Source organism: Lithobates pipiens, unplaced genomic scaffold (assembly GCF_037356315.1).
Source record: "Lithobates pipiens isolate NorthernLeopardFrog02 unplaced genomic scaffold, aLitPip1_a1.2 Scaffold_16, whole genome shotgun sequence".
NCBI classification, from domain to species: domain Eukaryota; kingdom Metazoa; phylum Chordata; class Amphibia; order Anura; family Ranidae; genus Lithobates; species Lithobates pipiens.
In genome coordinates this window covers 227,044,476-227,062,396 of record NW_027507748.1, presented here as the reverse complement: position 1 = coordinate 227,062,396, position 17,921 = coordinate 227,044,476, and the positions used below count along the sequence as shown (strand labels likewise).

Genomic DNA, 17,921 nt, shown 5'->3' with positions numbered 1-17,921 from the left:
GATTATAGTGCCAATACCTAAAAACTAGTGTGTATAACTCATCTTTGTTATTCCCTTTAATATGGTAGGCCTTCAACCATTGTTTCCTGATAGGTGCATGTCCTCGTGACCCTCCTTTGTTATTCTCTCTTGTGTAATAAATTTTTGCCCTTTGTTTTATTATAAATAATTGTGCTCTATATAGTGCTCTACTCACAAAGATAAACCTCTTCCATACTTCTCCCACCTGCCAATCAAACTTTAAACACCATAAACTTCTTTCTCTCCACCCATACCATTCTCCTTTCTCACACACTTCTCCCATTGCCTCTTTAGGCATCACCTGGGGCCTTCTTCTGTGACCTTCCCATACACACCTTGCCTGTGAATCACTCCACATTTTTTACTTAAACCTTATTACCTACCCTGACCCCCACCCCGCCCCTCCCCTCCCCCCAAAAAGCTCCAAACAAGAATGTTGCCCCATACGACTGATACAGGAGGTGAGCACCCCGCCGCCCCCTCCAACCAGAGGGGGAACATGCGTGACCCTCCCCTCCCTCAGCTCTCCCTCCCCTTTCCTCTCCTTTTTCCCAAACAAAACAGCCTACACCAAAAGAGGATTACATTTGAGCCCACATTCCTCCCCCCCTCTCCAATAGCATAGAGGGGGGGAAGGAAAAAATAAATAAAAAGTCCATCACTACTAAGGTCTCCGGGGGTGGGACTCCAACCACTCCTCCACGCCTCCCGGATTGTCAAAAATTATGGTCCCTTCAGGGGCATTTATCCGTAATCTTGCTGGGTATAATAACGCATACGCCATGTCCATTTGGCGGAGCTTCCTTTTAACTTCCCCAAATTTAGCCCTCCTTCTTTGAAGGTCTGGGGAGTAGTCCGGGAAGATCGACATTATATACGATCTTACCCCTCTCGCTAGCTTTACGGGTGATAGTCTCTTTATCCTTAAAAAACAGTAACTTGGCCAGAAATGGTCTTGGTGGGGCACCTATCTGTGGGGGTCTTGAGGGGACTCTGTGTGCCCTTTCAATAGAGAACAATGAAGAAAAAGTGTCCTGACCAAACATATCCCTGAGCCATTTCTCCAGGAAGGCTATAGAATCAGGAACCTTCACAGTTTTCTGGCAGGCCTACTATCCGAATGTTCTTCCTCCTCATCCTGTTCTCCATTTCGTCGAATTTGTTATCCTGTTTTGTTAGCTGTTCTTGCATTAACCTGAATTCCCTTATCCAGGGGGCCAGATCATCTTCAACCCGGCCCAACCGCTCCTCAAGGGCTGTGGTCCTATCCTGGATCCTTTGAATATCCTGTCTAGTATGCGATAATTCCTCCTGAATAGAGATGAGTTGGGTGCTCATTCCTCCCAGGGATTCTCTAAAGAGGTTGACTGCCATCAGAACCTCCCTTAGTGTTGGCTCCGGTTCTGGTTCAAGTCCTCCCTGCAGACCCTCCTCCAATGAGCCAGTTGCCCCCTATAAACTCACATCCTTGGCTTGACCCTCAGAGTCAGCTCTTCCCTCCATTTCCTCCAAAGCCATTTCAGACTGGCTTGGCCCTTGGCTTTTCCTGGTGCCTTTGATACCTGATAACCTGTTAGCTTGGGGTTGCTGTCCTTGTTGCGGACCCTTTGGGGGAGTCTGACTAGGCCCCTGACCTGGATTATGGGCATACTTTTCTAATTTTCCGGCTGCAGCTGCTTGACTGGCTTTAGTCGCTCGGTGCGATGGCATGGTAACTTTATTTTACTCCAAAATAGTATCCCCAGAATATATATGTATGTTTGATTTCTCTCTCACCCTAGGGCGAGAAAAAAGGAAGGGGTCCTAGGAATAGGAGAGCACACACGGCACAAAATTGCACTTTATACAAGTTATACCATAACTTCTAAAATTCCCAAAAAGATCAAGACAGTTCCAGCTCCAGCCAATCTAAATGACCTATATAGGCTGCCACTTCAGAGCAGGTTAAAGTCCTTTTAAGGAAAGGATTTTCATTTCCCAATACTCTTATAAGCAGGACGTTCTTAGATTTGAGTGTTGAGGCATAAAATCAGCTTCATACAGGGGAGATTTACACGGAAAAGATTGATGGCAGGCTCTCTCGTCCGGGGGCGGTAGAAAAGGAGAACCACAGGGTGGAAAGGCACATACTGCACAGTTTTGCACTCTATACTGCAAACTCTGAGCTATGCCGAGACCTCGGTATCTCCTGTTCCAACCGCTACATTTAAATGTATAAACAGGCACTTTAAAGCAAGTAAAGAGTCTCTTCCAAGAAAGGATTTTACAGTTCTCAATATTCTCATCAGCAAAAAGTTCTTTCAGGGTTAAGGCAGTAAGAAAACAACAAGCAGGAAGGTTTACACACGGTAGTGGTTAATAAAAATGATCCATCTTCCTTCTCCTGTATACAATATCTTAATCACAGATCGCATAGCAGTTCAGACTCACCACCCTGCATGGCAGTATTTACTCTCACCAGTCAGCGAGGAGAGACGCCGCTCGTTGCGGTACACTACCAACGTGGAGGGGAGAGCGAGGCGAGACGCCCGCTCACTCACACATGCACACCTTCCTCCTTCTCCATCCGGTCACGCCCCCGCGAGTGGATGATTCTTGGAAAGTTGGTGTGGGGAGGCAAAGAAGTCTGGGACTACATCTGGAAGGAAACTCACTCCCGCACCATAAAAGTGGGGCATATTGACACACATGTGCCCCTAGTTCCAGATTTTGAGAACTATAACAGAGTTGCAGATGAAATCGCCAAGGCGAAGGCAGTTGTGCCAATTGATCCTGTCTTAATGAACTTGGCCAACTGGGCCCACAATCAATCTGGACATTTGGGGCAGAAAGCAACATAGGAATGGACACAGCAGAGAGAATTGCCTATATCCATAGACATGCTAAAGACTGTAATAGGGAACTGTACAGTGTGTGGAGAAGTGCGACAATGGCCATTATAAAAGTATTCTACCGGGTCGATTAGGAGGGGTGAGAGACCTGCAGAGGTCTGGCAGATTGATTTTATTGGTCTTCTGCCCTTGGAAACAATGGATTGAGATAATGTTGCACTGCAGTAGACACCTATTCAGGACTTATGCTTGTTCATCCTTGCAAACGTGCAGATCAAGCTGCAATGCTTCAACTGCTCCATAAACGTATTGTTGCTTATGGCTGTCCCAAACAAGTCCAAAGTAATAATAGCTCACACTTCAGCAGATCAACAGTACAGCTGTGGACCAAAGATTCTGGAGAGTACTGGTTGTGCCACATCCAATACCATCCACAGGCAGCTGGTTTGATTGAAAGATACCATGGGCTATTGAAGGACCAGGTACGCAAACTTACACCCACACTATACTAAGGGGGTGGGATCGGGTACTCACACAGGCAGTCACGTTGTTAAATTCTAGGCCAATAGCCAGAAGCATATGAGAGGATGGTAGGGGCTGGGGCACAGATTCAACAGCTGCAGTGCAGAGTTCAGTATTTATGTAAGGTTCCTGAAAGAACAGGACTTAACAGATACCATGTTACTGCTTCCCATGACGTAGAAACCAAGAGTGACGTATCTGAAGCTGAAGCCTATCTAGGAATGAGAGGGAATCTGGCAGGAAGGTTTAAAGTTATATTTGCAGATGAGCTTCAAGACAGTGGCTGGGTCTCTGACTGGTTAGTGGATACTTCTCAGCAAGAGTGGAAAGTGAGGCTATATAACATCAAACCTTCCAAAATAAACAACAGCGATCTGGGAAATATAAGTATATTTCTTCTCCTCTATATTGATGTTCTTTGGGATGGTCAGAAGTGGATACAGGCAGGTGGCAAAATATTAGTCAGATATCCAGGCAAGATGCCATTTAGAGGAGAGATTGCAGAAAGAAGAAATTCCCTATGGCTGGACTTTGAAGGCACGTACCACTTATACAATAAAGTATAAAACTATGTTTTTATTAATACAAAATCTAAGTATACAAAATTCCAAAAGAAGAAACACAATGTAATACAAAATGGTTAAAAAATAAGATAACAATGTTGATATTGCAGAGTTGGGCAACTGTACACAACAAGGTGCACCCTGGTATTTATTGCCCTACGTGTTTCGGAGTAAAAATACACTCCTTCATCAGGGGTAAATAAAGGTTTTATAGAACGGGATTCTAGTGAAAGACAATAATGACAGGATATTAGGGAAAAACAAAAACACAAGTAGTGCAAAACGAAAAGACAGAACGGCAATAGCAGTGTGATTTTCATTACTTACATAGCAAAATCAGTATAACCAAGTCTGCAGATATAGGCAAATGGTATCTTATGGATTTAAAAGCAATTCACTCAAACAGTCAGAGGATGTGACTCTCCAGTAGGGATGGCCTTGTGGTTCGTCCAGCGGTCGATTCGCGGCGAATTTTGCATGTTCGCGATTGGCCAAACCGGCTGACTTCTGGCGCTGTTCGCGTGGCGGACATATGCGTTTACATTGTGAAAGAACTTTGACCCATGATGACACATCCATCATGGGGTACAGGACAGCCAATTGAGACATTCAGCACATGGACAATTGGACATTCCCCCTACCTTATAAATAGACCTGATCTGGCGGCCATTTTACATTCTGTCTTTTGTCAGTGTAGGGAGAGGTTGCTGTGTGGAGCAGGGACAGACTGTAGTGACACAAATCACTAGCTATTAGGTCCACAAAAGTCCTTTTAAGGACTGGTATAGGTGTATAGTATATAGGGTTCTGGTGCACTGCTGCTGACTGCTGTGCTGCTGATTGCTGAGTGCACTGCTGACCAATTCTGCAGCTGTCTTTTGTCAGTGTAGGGACAGGATGCTGTGTGGAGCAGGGACAGTCAGTTTAATCACCAGCTATTACTATTTAGGTCCACAAAGGTCCTTTTAAGGACTGGTATAGGTGTACAGTATATAGGGTTGTACACATATAATATACTTTCTTTCAAATATAGAAAGCCTATTATACTTGACTGCTGACCGATTCTGCAGCTGTCTTTTATCAATGTAGGGACTGAGGGGACAGTCTGCAAATCACTAGCTACTAGGTCTGCAGAGGTCCTTTTAAGGACTGGTATATGTGTACAGTATATAGGGTTCTGGTGCACTGCTGCTGACTGCTGATTGCTGAGTGCACTGCTGACCGATTCTGCAGCTGTCTTTTGCCAGTGTAGGGACAGGACGCTGTGTCGAGCAGGGACAGTCAGTTTAATCACTAGCTATTACTATAAGGTCCACAAAGGTCCTTTGAAGGACTGGTATAGGTGTACAGTATATAGGGTTGTACACGTATCATATACTTTCTTTCAAATATAGAAAGCCTATTATACTTGACTGCTGAGCTGAGTGCTGACCGATTCTGCAGCTGTCTTTTATCAGTGTAGGGACTGAGGGACAGTTTGGTGTTTGGAGCAGGGACAGTCTGCAAATCACTAGCTACTAGGTCCACAAAGGTCCTTTTATAGGTTTACAGTATATAGGGTTGTACACGTATAATATACTTTCTTTCAAATATAGAAAGCATATATAGTGCACTGCACTGCTGTGCTGCTGACCGATTCTGCAGCTGTCGTTTCTCAGTGTAGGGAAGGATAGTTTGGTTTTTGGAGCAGGGACAGTTTGCAATTCACTAATCACTAGCTACTAGCTAGCTACTATTAGGTCCACATAGGTCCTTTTAAGCACTGGTATAGGTGTACTATTTGGTGTGCAGTATATAGGAGTGTAATACACGTATAAAATACTTGCACATATAGAAAGCATAGTATAGTGCATTTCCACTGTGCAGCATTGTGACTGCTGAGCGGTTCTGCAGCGATACTACAAAGAGTGACAAACACAATTTTAAAAAAAATGACAGATTGAAGCGGGGTGTTATATACCTTCTTCCACATACATACTGCACTTCTCTAGAGACTTTTGTCACAGGGTCATTTAAAAAATGAAAGGCAGAGGAAGAGGCAGGCCCTTCCGCAGGGGTGGTAGGGGTAGGGCAGGAGCAACAGGCTTGAGCCAAAGTGGCAAATTGCAGAAGGTGCATGTGATTACGTCAAAGGACGTATCAGGGTGCTGGTGTCAGTGCTCTCTATCAGGGTGCTGGTGTCAGTGCTCTCTATCACGGTGCTGGTGTCAGTGCTCTCTCTTTATCTCGGTGCTGGTGTCAGTGCTCTCTCTCTATCTTGGTGCTGGTGTGGTGTCAGTGTTCTCTATCTCGGTGCTGGTGTCAGTGCTCAGTTTTCAGACAGTGAGGGAGAAAGCAGCGGAGAAGCCAATCAGCAGGCAGTGCCAGCACCATGGCTGAGGATCAACACTGGACTGGCACCTCCATACCACCGCAGTGGAGCCCTGCAGTAGGTGGGGTAAGGGCCAGGCAGAGGGAGGGGCTCAAGCACAGGTTGGCACACTGAGACACTGGCACAGGACTGCGCTGCCCTGACTGTGGCACTGATCATCTCCTGCACCCCCTTCATAGCCTGCCCTGACCTTGCCTCTCCTCCATGGCCTTCATGCGCTCCTGAATTGTCAAAATTTCACAGATGTCAGCCTTCCACTTCAGAGTCCTCCCAGGGGTCTTTCTCTATCCCAGTGTTGGAATCTCTGCCTGAAGACCCTTCAGATCGGGAAAAGCAGTCCCATGCCCCTTCCGTTAAAGATTCGGAAGAGGAGAGTGAGGAGACTGAGGCAGTCCCCTCTAAATTCAAACTGTCCCTTGAAGAAGTAGATGGGCACCTTAACGCGATTCATGCTACGCTTGGCTTAAGTGAGGAAAGAAAGGAATTATCACTCCATGACCGCATGTATGTCGGGTTGGACGAGCCTAAGGGGCGAACGTTCCCAGTTCATTCGGTCATCTCTGAGGCCATTAAAAAAGAATGGCAAGATCCAGAGAGAAAGCCCACAAGAGGCGTTTTCCTTTCGAGGAAGACCCTGCTGCAGTGAAAACAAGGTGCCCAGGCTGGATGCTGCCTTCTCCCAGGTCTCAAGGTCCACAGACCTGTCTTTTGAAGGATCCAATGGACAAACACATGGATCTTTTGCTCAAGAGATCATGGCAATCAGTTATGATCAATTTAAAGCCGGCAATGGCCACAACATGTGTAGCCAGGAATTTGGAATACTGGGTTAACCAGCTAAAGTCACATATAGCGGCAGATTCCCCTAAACAGGAAATCTTAGATTCTTTTCCTACCCTGATTGCTGCAGTTGCTTATATTGCAGACGCCTCAGCTGAGGCAATTAAGATGTCAGCTAGATCAGCAGCTTTAACTAATGCTGCGAGAAGAGCTTTATGTCTTAAAACCTGGCCAGGTGATTCAGCATCAAAGAGCAAGCTGTGTGGGATTCCCTTTTCGGGTGACCTTCTTTTCGGCCCTGACCTCGATAATATTCTTGACAGGACGGCCGATAAAAAGAGATCCTTCCCGGTCAAAAAGAAAAAGCAAGTGCCAAAACGTCTTTTTCAACCTCAAAAAACTCAGGATCAAGACAGCAAGTTGCAGGGGAGAAGAAAAAATTGGTCCACTCCGAAAACCAAAAGGTAGAGGCGGAATTCTCTTCCGTCCTCCTACACAGGCAGAGAAATCTCAATGACTCGTCCCTGCGGGTGGGCGGAAGATTGCAAGAATTTCTTCCGCAGTGGTCAGGGATAACTTCAAATCAGTTTATTCTGACTCGCAGGGTCACACACTCGAGTTTACCAAAAAAAAAAAAAAAAAAAAAAAGGTTCTTGATTACAAACACCCCACGGGACTCGTTAAGGGCCCAGGCCATGAAGTCCTCTCTCGAGGAACTAATGCAGCAGGGTGTAGTAGTAAAAGTACCACTTGAGGAACGGCAGGAGGGGTTTTATTCGCATGTCTTCCTGGTAAAAAAGCCGACAGGAAAATTTCAATTGATTCTCAATCTAAAGCCTTTAAACTAATCCATCAAGTACATGATATCTTCTGACACCAGGTTGTTTCACGGCTTCAGTAGATTTAAAGGATGCATACCTGCATATCCCGATCTCGCCCCAGTCTCAGAGGTTCCTCAAGCTGGCAGTGAGGTTGGGGGACGTGGTTCAACATCTCCAGTTCAGAGCCTTACCCTTCGGTCTGTCATTGTCACCCCAAATTTTTATCAAAGTGATGGCAGAAGTGTTAGCTCTGCTGCGTCTTCAGGGAATTTCAGTTATTGCTTATTTAGAGGATCTGCTATTTTTCGCCCCATCCAGCAAAGAATTGCAGATCAATTTAGGCAAAGCACGCAACCATTTGGAGGCTCTGGGGTGGATTTTGAACCTCCAAAAGTCTTCCCTAAACCCATCCCAGGAGATTCAGTTTTTAGGGTATCTAATCAATTCTGTGGATCAAAGAATCTTTCTTCCCTTAGACAAGAAGGACAGGATTCACGGTGCAGTGTCAATGCTGCAGACCAGTCCACATCTGATGGTAAGACAGGTTATGTCAGCTTTGGGGGTTCTGACCTCAACAATGCCGGCTGTCCAATGGGCAAGGCTGTTTTTCAGGTGTCTGCAGGCTTTTCTTCTGAAATCTTGGGATCACACAGTGGTCGCTATGGTGGCGGAAGAGACAGGATGTCCTATCGAAGGGGTTAGTCCAGGCTTTTCCAGTCGAGAAAAGACTAACAACCGATGCCAGTTCATGGGGGTAGGGAACCCACCTAGGAAAGTCTTTCACTCAGGGAGCCAGAAAAGAAGAGGCTGTAAGGTCCTCAAACTGGAGGAAGCTCAAGGCGATTGCCTTAGTTCTGGAGTCGTTTGCTCAAGATTTCAGTCCCAGCATTTTCAGGTCCTAACAGACAATGCCACGGTGGTGGCCTATTTAAACAGGCATGGGGGTACAAGGAGCAGGTTGCTGCAAGTACTAGCCCTGGAAATCCTTAGGTGGGCAGAAAGGCATTTGTTGTCGCTATCAGCAGTCCACCTAAAAGGGGAGCTAAACAGGGTGGTGGATTTCCTAAGCAGAAACCCTATTCAGGAAGCGGAATGGTCTCTGAACCCAGAGGTTTTCGCAATGATTACCGAGAAGTGGGGGCTACCAGAGGTAGACCTGCTCGCCTCAAAAGAGAACGCCCAGGTTCCCCAGTTCTTCTCCCTGAACAGTCGCAATGGGTCACTGGGGACAGATGCGCTAGCATATCCATGGGAATTCTGTCTTTGCTACGCTTTCCCCCCATTTCAGTTAATTCCATTCATTTTAAGGAAAATTCAGAAGGAAAAGGTACCAGTCATACTAATCACGCCATTTTGGCCAAATGGCAGACGATACAAGCGGGTCTCCCCACCCCGAACAGGGCCAGAGGAGGGGGAGACACACACAGAGTGCCCTAAAACTAGGGCCGGATCACAAAAAGGGAACAAAAGAGAAAATTCATGAAAAAATACATAAAGGAGATACAAGAAAATGGAGAGTCATCAAAAAATATATAAATTAATTAAATAATTATGATATTATGCCAAATAAGGATGAGCCGAACACCCCCCTGTTCGGTTCGCACCAGAACCTGCGAACAGACCTAAACTTCGTGTGAACTTTAGAACCCTATTAAAGTCTATGGGACTCGAACGTTCACAATCTAAAGTGCTAATTTTAAAGGCTAATATGCAAGTTACTGTCCTAAAAAGTGTTTGGGGACCTGGGTCCTGCCCCAGGGGACATGTATCAATGCAAAAAAAAGTTTTAAAAATGGCAGTTTTTTCAGGAGCAGTGATTTTAATAATGATTAAAGTTACATAGTTACATAGTTAGTAAGGTTGAATAAAGACACCAGTCCATCCTGAGTGTCTACAATGGTCCCTATCCCTGTACATTGCACACTCACATCAGTCCCTGCCCTCAAGGAGCCCACAATCCAAGGTCCCCATTCATATCCTAGGGCCTACCTGCATGTCTTTGGAGTGTGGGAGGAAACCCACACAGGCACAAGGAGAACATGCAAACTCCAAACAGATAGTGTCCTGGTTGGGATTTGAACCAGTAACCCTCCTTACTGCTAGGTGAGAGTGCTACCCACTACACCACTGTGCCGCCCAAACAATAAAAGTGTAATATTCCTTTAAATGTCGTACCTGGGGGGTGTCTATAGTATGCCTGTGAAGGGGCGCATGTTTCCCGTGCTTAGAACTGTCCCTGCACAAAGTGTCATTTGTGCAGGAAAAAAAGTCTTTTAAAATCACTTGCGGCTATATTGTCGGCTCCCGTAATACAGAGAACACTCAATGAGTGTTCTCTGTATTAGCCGAAAATTAATTCATTCATCGATTTAAAAAAAAAAAAAAAAAAAAAAAAAAAGCGTGTCAAACCTCGTGTCAAAGTGAAAAAAAAATTGACATGGGGGTCCCCGTAAAAATCCATACCAGACCTTTTATCCGAGCACGCAACCTGGCAGGCCGCAGGAAAAGAGGGGGGGCGAGAGAGCGCCCCCCCCTGAACCGTACCAGGCCACATGCCCTCAACATCGGGAGGATGCTTTGGGGTCTGTGACCCCTCAAAGCACCTTGTCCCCATGTTGATGTGGAGAAGGGCCTCATCCCCACAACCCTGAGCGGTGGTTGTGGGTGTCTGTGGGCGGGGGGCTTATCAGAATCTGGAAGCCCCCTTTAACAAGGGGACCTCCAGATCCCGTCCCCTCCCTGTTTGAAATAGTAAGGGGGTACAAAAGTACCCCTACCATTTCACAAAGAAAGTGTAAAAATGGTTAAATAAGACAAACACACTTTTGAAAAATTTCTTTATTAAAAAAAAAAAAAAAAAGGTTCCAGCGGTGCTAATCCACTCTTGCTATCCAGCGATGGATCTCCGGGGTCCAGCGATGGATGATCATATCCAGCGACGGGGGATCTCTCAGTCCAGCGCTGTCCATACATCCGTCTTCTGTCTCCACACTGCGGGGATCCCAGCGCTGACGTTTCTTATATTAGGAGGGCGGGGCCATCCATCACCTGACCCCGCCCCCTCTGACGCTGGTGAGGAAAGCTATGGGGTTCCCCAGTGACGTATGGGTGACCCCGCCACCCTCTGATGTAATGCAGGTTTCCGTTACATCAGAGGGGGCGGGGTCATTTTTCAAAAGTGTGTTTGTCTTATTTAACCATTTTTACACTTTCTTTGTGAAATGGTAGGGGTACTTTCGTACCCCCTTACCATTTAAAACAGGGAGGGGCCGGGATCTGGGGGTCCCCTTGTTAAAGGGGGCTTCCAGATTCTGATAAGCCCCCCGCCCGCAGACACCCACAACCACCGCTCAGGGTTGTGTGGATGAGGCCCTTCTCCACATCAACATGGGGACAAGGTGCTTTGAGGGGTCATAGACCCCCAAAGCATCCTCCCAATGTTGAGGGCATGTGGCCTGGTATGGTTCGGGGGGGCGCTCTCTTGTCCCCCCTCTTTTCCTGCGGCCTGCCAGGTTGCGTGCTCGGATAAAGGGTCTGGTATGGATTTTTAGGGGGACCCCCCACGTCAATTTTTTTTTTTAATTTGATGCGGGGTTCCCCTTAATATCCATACCAGACCTGAAGGGCCTGGTAATTGAATTTAGGGGAACCCCCACGCTTTTTTTTTTTTTTTTTTTAAATCGATGAATGAATTAATTTTCGGCTAATACAGAGAACACTCATTGAGTGTTCTCTGTATTACGGGAGCCAACAATATAGCCGCAAGTGATTTTAAAAGACTTTTTTTCCTGCACAAATGACACTTTGTGCAGGGACAGTTCTAAGCACGGGAAACATGCGCCACTTCACAGGCATACTATAGACACCCCCCAGGTACGACATTTAAAGGAATATTACACTTTTATTGTTTCACTTTAATCATTATTAAAATCACTGCTCCTGAAAAAACAGCCGTTTTTAAAACTTTTTTTTGCATTGATCCATGTCCCCTGGGGCAGGACCCAGATCCACAAACACTTTTTAGGACAGTAACTTGCATATTATCTTTTAAAATTAGCACTTTATATTTCTCCCATAGACTTGTACAGGGTGTTCCGGCTTTTCGAATTTGCCGCGAACAGCCCAAATTGTTCACTGTTCGCTGAACAGGCAAACAGACAATGTTCGAGTCGAACATGAGTTCAACTCGAACTCGAAGCTCATCCCTAATGCCAAATTGATTTATAATATACATTGATTGCATAAAATAAAAATATATACAGAAAAGGCAATCTTATACAAAATTAGAGAAAAATCTAAATTAAAATAAAATGCCTAGTGCATAAATATCCTATGTGAATACTCAACTAATTTAATGAATGCACACCCCCTAGAATAAATAAATATATCAGTATTCCACTAACAAAATCTAAAGTGTCTAGTGCATGAATACATAAATGTGCAACAGACTACATTACAAAGGCGTGAACCCCATAAATCTTCATAGGGAAAAGACAAAATTAAATAAGTGCCTAGTGCTTAAATAGTCAAAGAATAACATTAATCCAAATATGCATAAAAAAACTCTATAAAAATAGCAAAATCTCCAAATGTGCAATAGAATAGTGCAACAAACTTCTCATGAGTAAATCCAATCAAGTGCATTAAGAATTAAAATAAATATAAAAACGTGAATCACACAGTGCAAATAAACAAGATAGAGTCTATAGGCAGACTGAGATGAGCTGGATAAACAGTGACTCATTTAGTGCTTCTCCATGTGACAAGTGAAAGGAAAATTACTATCCCTCTTGTGCCTCTTCAGTGCTCACAGCACACCAGGTGGAGTGGCCCCTTACCTTACTGCTGTAAGGTAAACAGCAGATTAAGAAAGATTGAAAGATCCAGGGCATGTATCCCTATTTCTGGTAGATCATACTGTCCCCCACGGCTGATGCTAATACCACGTTAATTTTCATAAGGATCTCGTGAAGGAAAGAAAGGGGGCTCCAATGGTGAAGTACATAAGTACATTTATTAAATTTAAAACAAATGAAAAGGTACTCACAAACAGATAAAACAGACTTGCAAAACAAACAAGCGCTTTACGGACGTCACTTCCGGTGTCCTAATTCCTTGTATTCCTGCGCGTATCGTCACCTGTCACGTGACTTCATCAGGGAATGGAATACAGGCATACGGAAGTGTCTCTTATACTGTGATGGACAGCGGCCATTATATCGAAGCCGCCCATAGAGCAACATTATCGTGGCCATTTTTTGGTGGATTAGGCTACACCCGCGGCCATTTTTCATATGACCAGATGTTACGGCAGCCATTTTCCCGAAGCCTCCCATAGGTTAACATTATCGCGGACATTTTACTATAAGATAATCTTCCCCCCCGCCAATTTCGATATGGCCAAATAGATCTACATGCCGCTCCTCTCTGACTAATTCTATTAGCACTATGATTCCTTAAATAAATGGACAAAAGGGCTCTGTTAAACCAAGAGCGGCATGCAGCAGGTATCTAATTGTAAATAACCAAGAAAATTTATTAGCATAAAGCGAACGGAATGAATTAAATAAATAATCTCCACATTCTGAAGACATCATTACCTGGGCTAAAAAACACACAGTCCCCATTGTAGCCATTATGGGCGGAACAGTCACCATGTCCATACTGTATATCTGATGTTCATAATATCCAATTTAAAATTAGAATTACAGGACCTGAAAAATATATATAAAAAATATATAAAATTTACTAGATTAGTTTATAAATTAAAAATTAATAAAAAATATGTAAAATAAAATTATATTTTAAACTACCCATAAAAAGGGGGATCACCTTTCTCGGATACCGGAAATGATGTCCAAAGGTAATAAAACACTTTTCTTACAGAACCAAGTCATATGCCCAAACTACTAACATCAGTATGAATAGGGGGAAGGATTTGGCGAGAGGATCTAATGCAGGGGTGTCCAAACTTTTTTCAAAGAGGGCCAGATTCGATGAAGTGAACATGTGTGAGGGCCGACCATTTTGCCTGACATTCTTTGAACCATTAAAATTCGGTCATTCGAGCACTCATACCTGGCCCAACAAAAATTCTCGTGCCTTTGTCGCGCTCGTTTGCCTGACACACAGACGAATGCTCTGTTCTTTAGGGGTACCGTTAAGTCTTAATGGTACCCCACACATTGGAAACATGGGGTGCTTTTGGTGCAGCGCAATTAAAAAAAAAAAAAAAGCTCTGGGACTTCTTTCCCTGCATTTTTGTGGGTATGGAAGCCCATTGAAATGCATGGGCTGCCCTACACACAGCATGCAGCCATGCAGATGTGAACCAAGGGCTTATTGGAGGGGCAGTAAAACTACATGGTTAAGCTGTTTTTACCACCCCCAACTTCTCCCCCTTTAGCTGCAGAGGGAGCAGCTGGGGGTGTACACATGCTGTGGCTGCAGCTGGAGGTATGCTCAGGGTGAATGGGCCTGCACTGCAACTACCCCGCAACTGTGTAGACTGCACAGTTGCGGTATAGTGATGCTACATTTACGGGCTTAAAACAGGTGGTGAGGAGGCAACATAATGCCTCTTTACCACCTTTCAAATGCCTCTGAAAAGCGATCTGTATATGGATTGCTTTTCAGAGGAGCAGCAGTCCTGGCTGCTATCACACACACAAGCACCACAAAAGCAGTTCTGATGGTACAAGAATGGGGGGGGGGGTCTGGATTAAAAGTAACACACATGCATACACATACACACAGACATACACACATACAGACACATGCATACACATACAGACACATGCATATACTTACATACGTACAGACACATGCACACACACACATACAGACACATGCACACACATACATACATACATACAGACATACACGCACATACAGACATACATACACACACACACACACACATACATGCACACAGATACATACAGACACACATGCTGCACACACATACAAACACACATACATGCACACACATACAGACAGACATACACGCACATACATACAGACACACATGCACATACGCATGCATACAGACATACATGGACACACACACACATGCAATCATACATGCACAGACACACACACACATGCACACACACACAGACACACATGCACATACAGACACACATACACACACACACACACATACATACAGACAGACATGCACACACACACACATATAGACACACATGCACACACATACATACAGACATGCACACACATGCACAGACACACATACATACAGACACACATACACACATCCACACATACATACATACATACAGACACACATGCACACACATGCATACAGACAGACATGCACACACATACATACAGACATGCACACACACACATACAGACACACATGCACATACATACAGACACACATGCACATACATACAGACAGACATGCACATACATACAGACAGACATGCACACATATACATACAGACACACATGCACACATACAGACACACATGCATACAGACAGACATGCACACACATACATACATACAGACATGCACACACACACATACAGACACACATGCACATACATACAGACACACATGCACATACATACAGACAGACATGCACATACATACAGACAGACATGCACACATATACATACAGACACACATGCACACATACAGACACACATGCACACACATACATACATACATACAGACACACATGCACACACACACACATACACATAAATAAAGCCTTTTTAAAACGAATCTAGCTTGTAGTACAGTACCTTTCCATTCCATTTCCTCATTCAGCCGGGTACTGCACTGTAGGGGGAAGCAGAGAGCACAGCACACTCCACTGCACTTTACTTTCACTTTTGAAGCCGACGGAGCTTCACACAGTGCCGGGGATCGGCTGATCTGACAGCCCTGATCCCGCAGCACACCAGGCGGGCCGTTCAAAACCGGACTGCGGGCCGCGATTGGCCCGCGGGCCAGACTTTGGACATGCCTGATCTAATGGATAAGGCATCTCATCCCAGAATGCAAATAGAGGATGTAAATATGGGAAAGGAGGGGACTATTGCCTATTAATGGTAAAATGTGACATGAGGTTACCAGAATCTCAAATAGTTAAATATAGTACATAGAAATTTTGCAACAAAGCTTTATTGAAAAAACAATTATTCATAAAAATATGTATATTCACAGGAATATTACAAAAAACACCACAGTACAAGGATAAAAATATTCAATCTACTCAGTTTGAATTGCTGGTCAAGAAAGTCCCAACATGTTTCGCCATAACCATGGCTTCTTCAGGGGAACCAGTTTTTTAACCCAAAGGAGGATGAATAGCAACTAAGGATAATAATAGATAACACATAATTATTGACACAAATAATACATAATGAAATACCGCCCACCAAGATAATTTACATAGGTTGATAAATAAAAAATAGACACAGAAATTGATTGATTTCATTTAAGATATTGATTAAACTACAATTAGATACGTACCCCTGGCTTATCCACGGGCCCACAATCGATGGAGCTATTCCAAAAAGAGAAAAAAAGGAATGGAACAACCAAGCCTTAGGTTTCACCTATAGTGACTGCAGGGGGTAGAGGAGAGGCCAATCAACATAAATTGTAAATGAAAAATCAAATAATATATGTAAAAAAGATTAATAGAATTAAACATAAGGCATGCAGAGGAGATATATATCTCACATACATACCGAACAGGATTGGTGTGGGAGAGTACATGTCAGGGACGCCGAGAATTTAGACAGATTTATGGTGAGAGGGATGCACTGTCAGATAGCCTGAATACACACAAAATGAGGGGGGTTATATATAAAATGCCTCAAAGGGACAACCGTCAAAATATGGACATATTGGGAAAGAAAAGAAAACCAAAAAGTTGAATAAACGGTTTATAAATGTGCTCACCTAGACCCTAGTTAGAGTTGTTTTAGAATGTTCACCAATCAGGGACAGTAGTTGGTATCCAGCAACAAAACCTAGCCCTAACAGGGCTAGATAGTAAGCAGAATGCTTAATAGTGTGGCCCCTAATGTTAAAGAAGAGAAAATATATGTATAAGCTTAGTATATAGTAAAGCAGCTACTAGGAAGGCTAGAGAGGTGTGGAGCACAGTCAGCCAAACCATAAAACTAACCTTGTCCACATGTGCGATACACATCAGCGTCCCCGAAGAGCCAGCAACCAGCCTAAAGCTGGAAGGTCTTATATACCCCCCACTCAGTGAGCGCTGAAGCACGGACGCCAGCAGCGTGTGACGTCAGCGTCGAACCGCGCATGCGGCGAACGTGAGCGCCGACAGAGAGCGGACCAGGCACTCTCTGTCTAAGCGCTCGTTCCATATACTGAGCCTACAATCCCCAGAGTGCTTAGCGGCTGGCGAGGCGTCATCATAGTGATGCAGATGACGCGGTTGCTAGTGATGACAAGGCGGGGCAGAATCAGATGGAATGGTCCGGAATGAGAATAACAGATAGGGGGAAAGATAGGACAGATAATACGGAGCGTGCACTAAAACAGAGAGTGCTAAAGCAGGCACTGTTTCCACAATACAGAGCCCGGGGCGTCCATACAGGCACCAAAAAGCTAAAACCCAGCTGGTTCACCCAAAGGGAAATGCAGCATCAAAGCGAGACACAAGGAAATAAGCCAGGGGTGACAAAAAAAAATTACAAAAAAAGAGAAAATGTAATCAAAAAATGAATACTAAAAATATAAATGCATTCAAATATGAAGTAAAATAATTCTATGAAACTAAACGGTAAGGGGTCAGGCGGTATTATGGAAAAATGCTGGATTATATCAATCAGTGAAAGAAAAACACAAATTATAATCAAAAAGGGAGGGAGAAAGAAAAAGGGAGAATACCCGAATAATATTTACATTAAACATTATAAAAACATTGAAAAATATATCCACAAAAATACCATAAAACAGAAAAAGAAAGAAAAATCAAGAAAATGGGTAAATTAAATCAT

General features: G+C 44.2%; 1 long non-coding RNA gene across 2 annotated transcripts; it reads right to left on the bottom strand.

Annotated features, from left to right (window-relative positions):
* Window positions 1-15,915: 15,915 nt before the first annotated feature.
* Window positions 15,916-17,209, bottom strand: LOC143984309 (uncharacterized). 2 transcript variants are annotated; one of them, XR_013274789.1, is made up of 5 exons: window positions 17,081-17,209; window positions 16,852-16,972; window positions 16,638-16,724; window positions 16,417-16,511; window positions 15,916-16,257 (listed from the first exon to the last, which is right to left on the bottom strand). It is a non-coding gene; the product is annotated as an uncharacterized LOC143984309 (long non-coding RNA). The 2 variants fall into 2 exon arrangements; XR_013274788.1 differs by lacking the exon at window positions 16,417-16,511.
* Window positions 17,210-17,921: the final 712 nt, after the last annotated feature.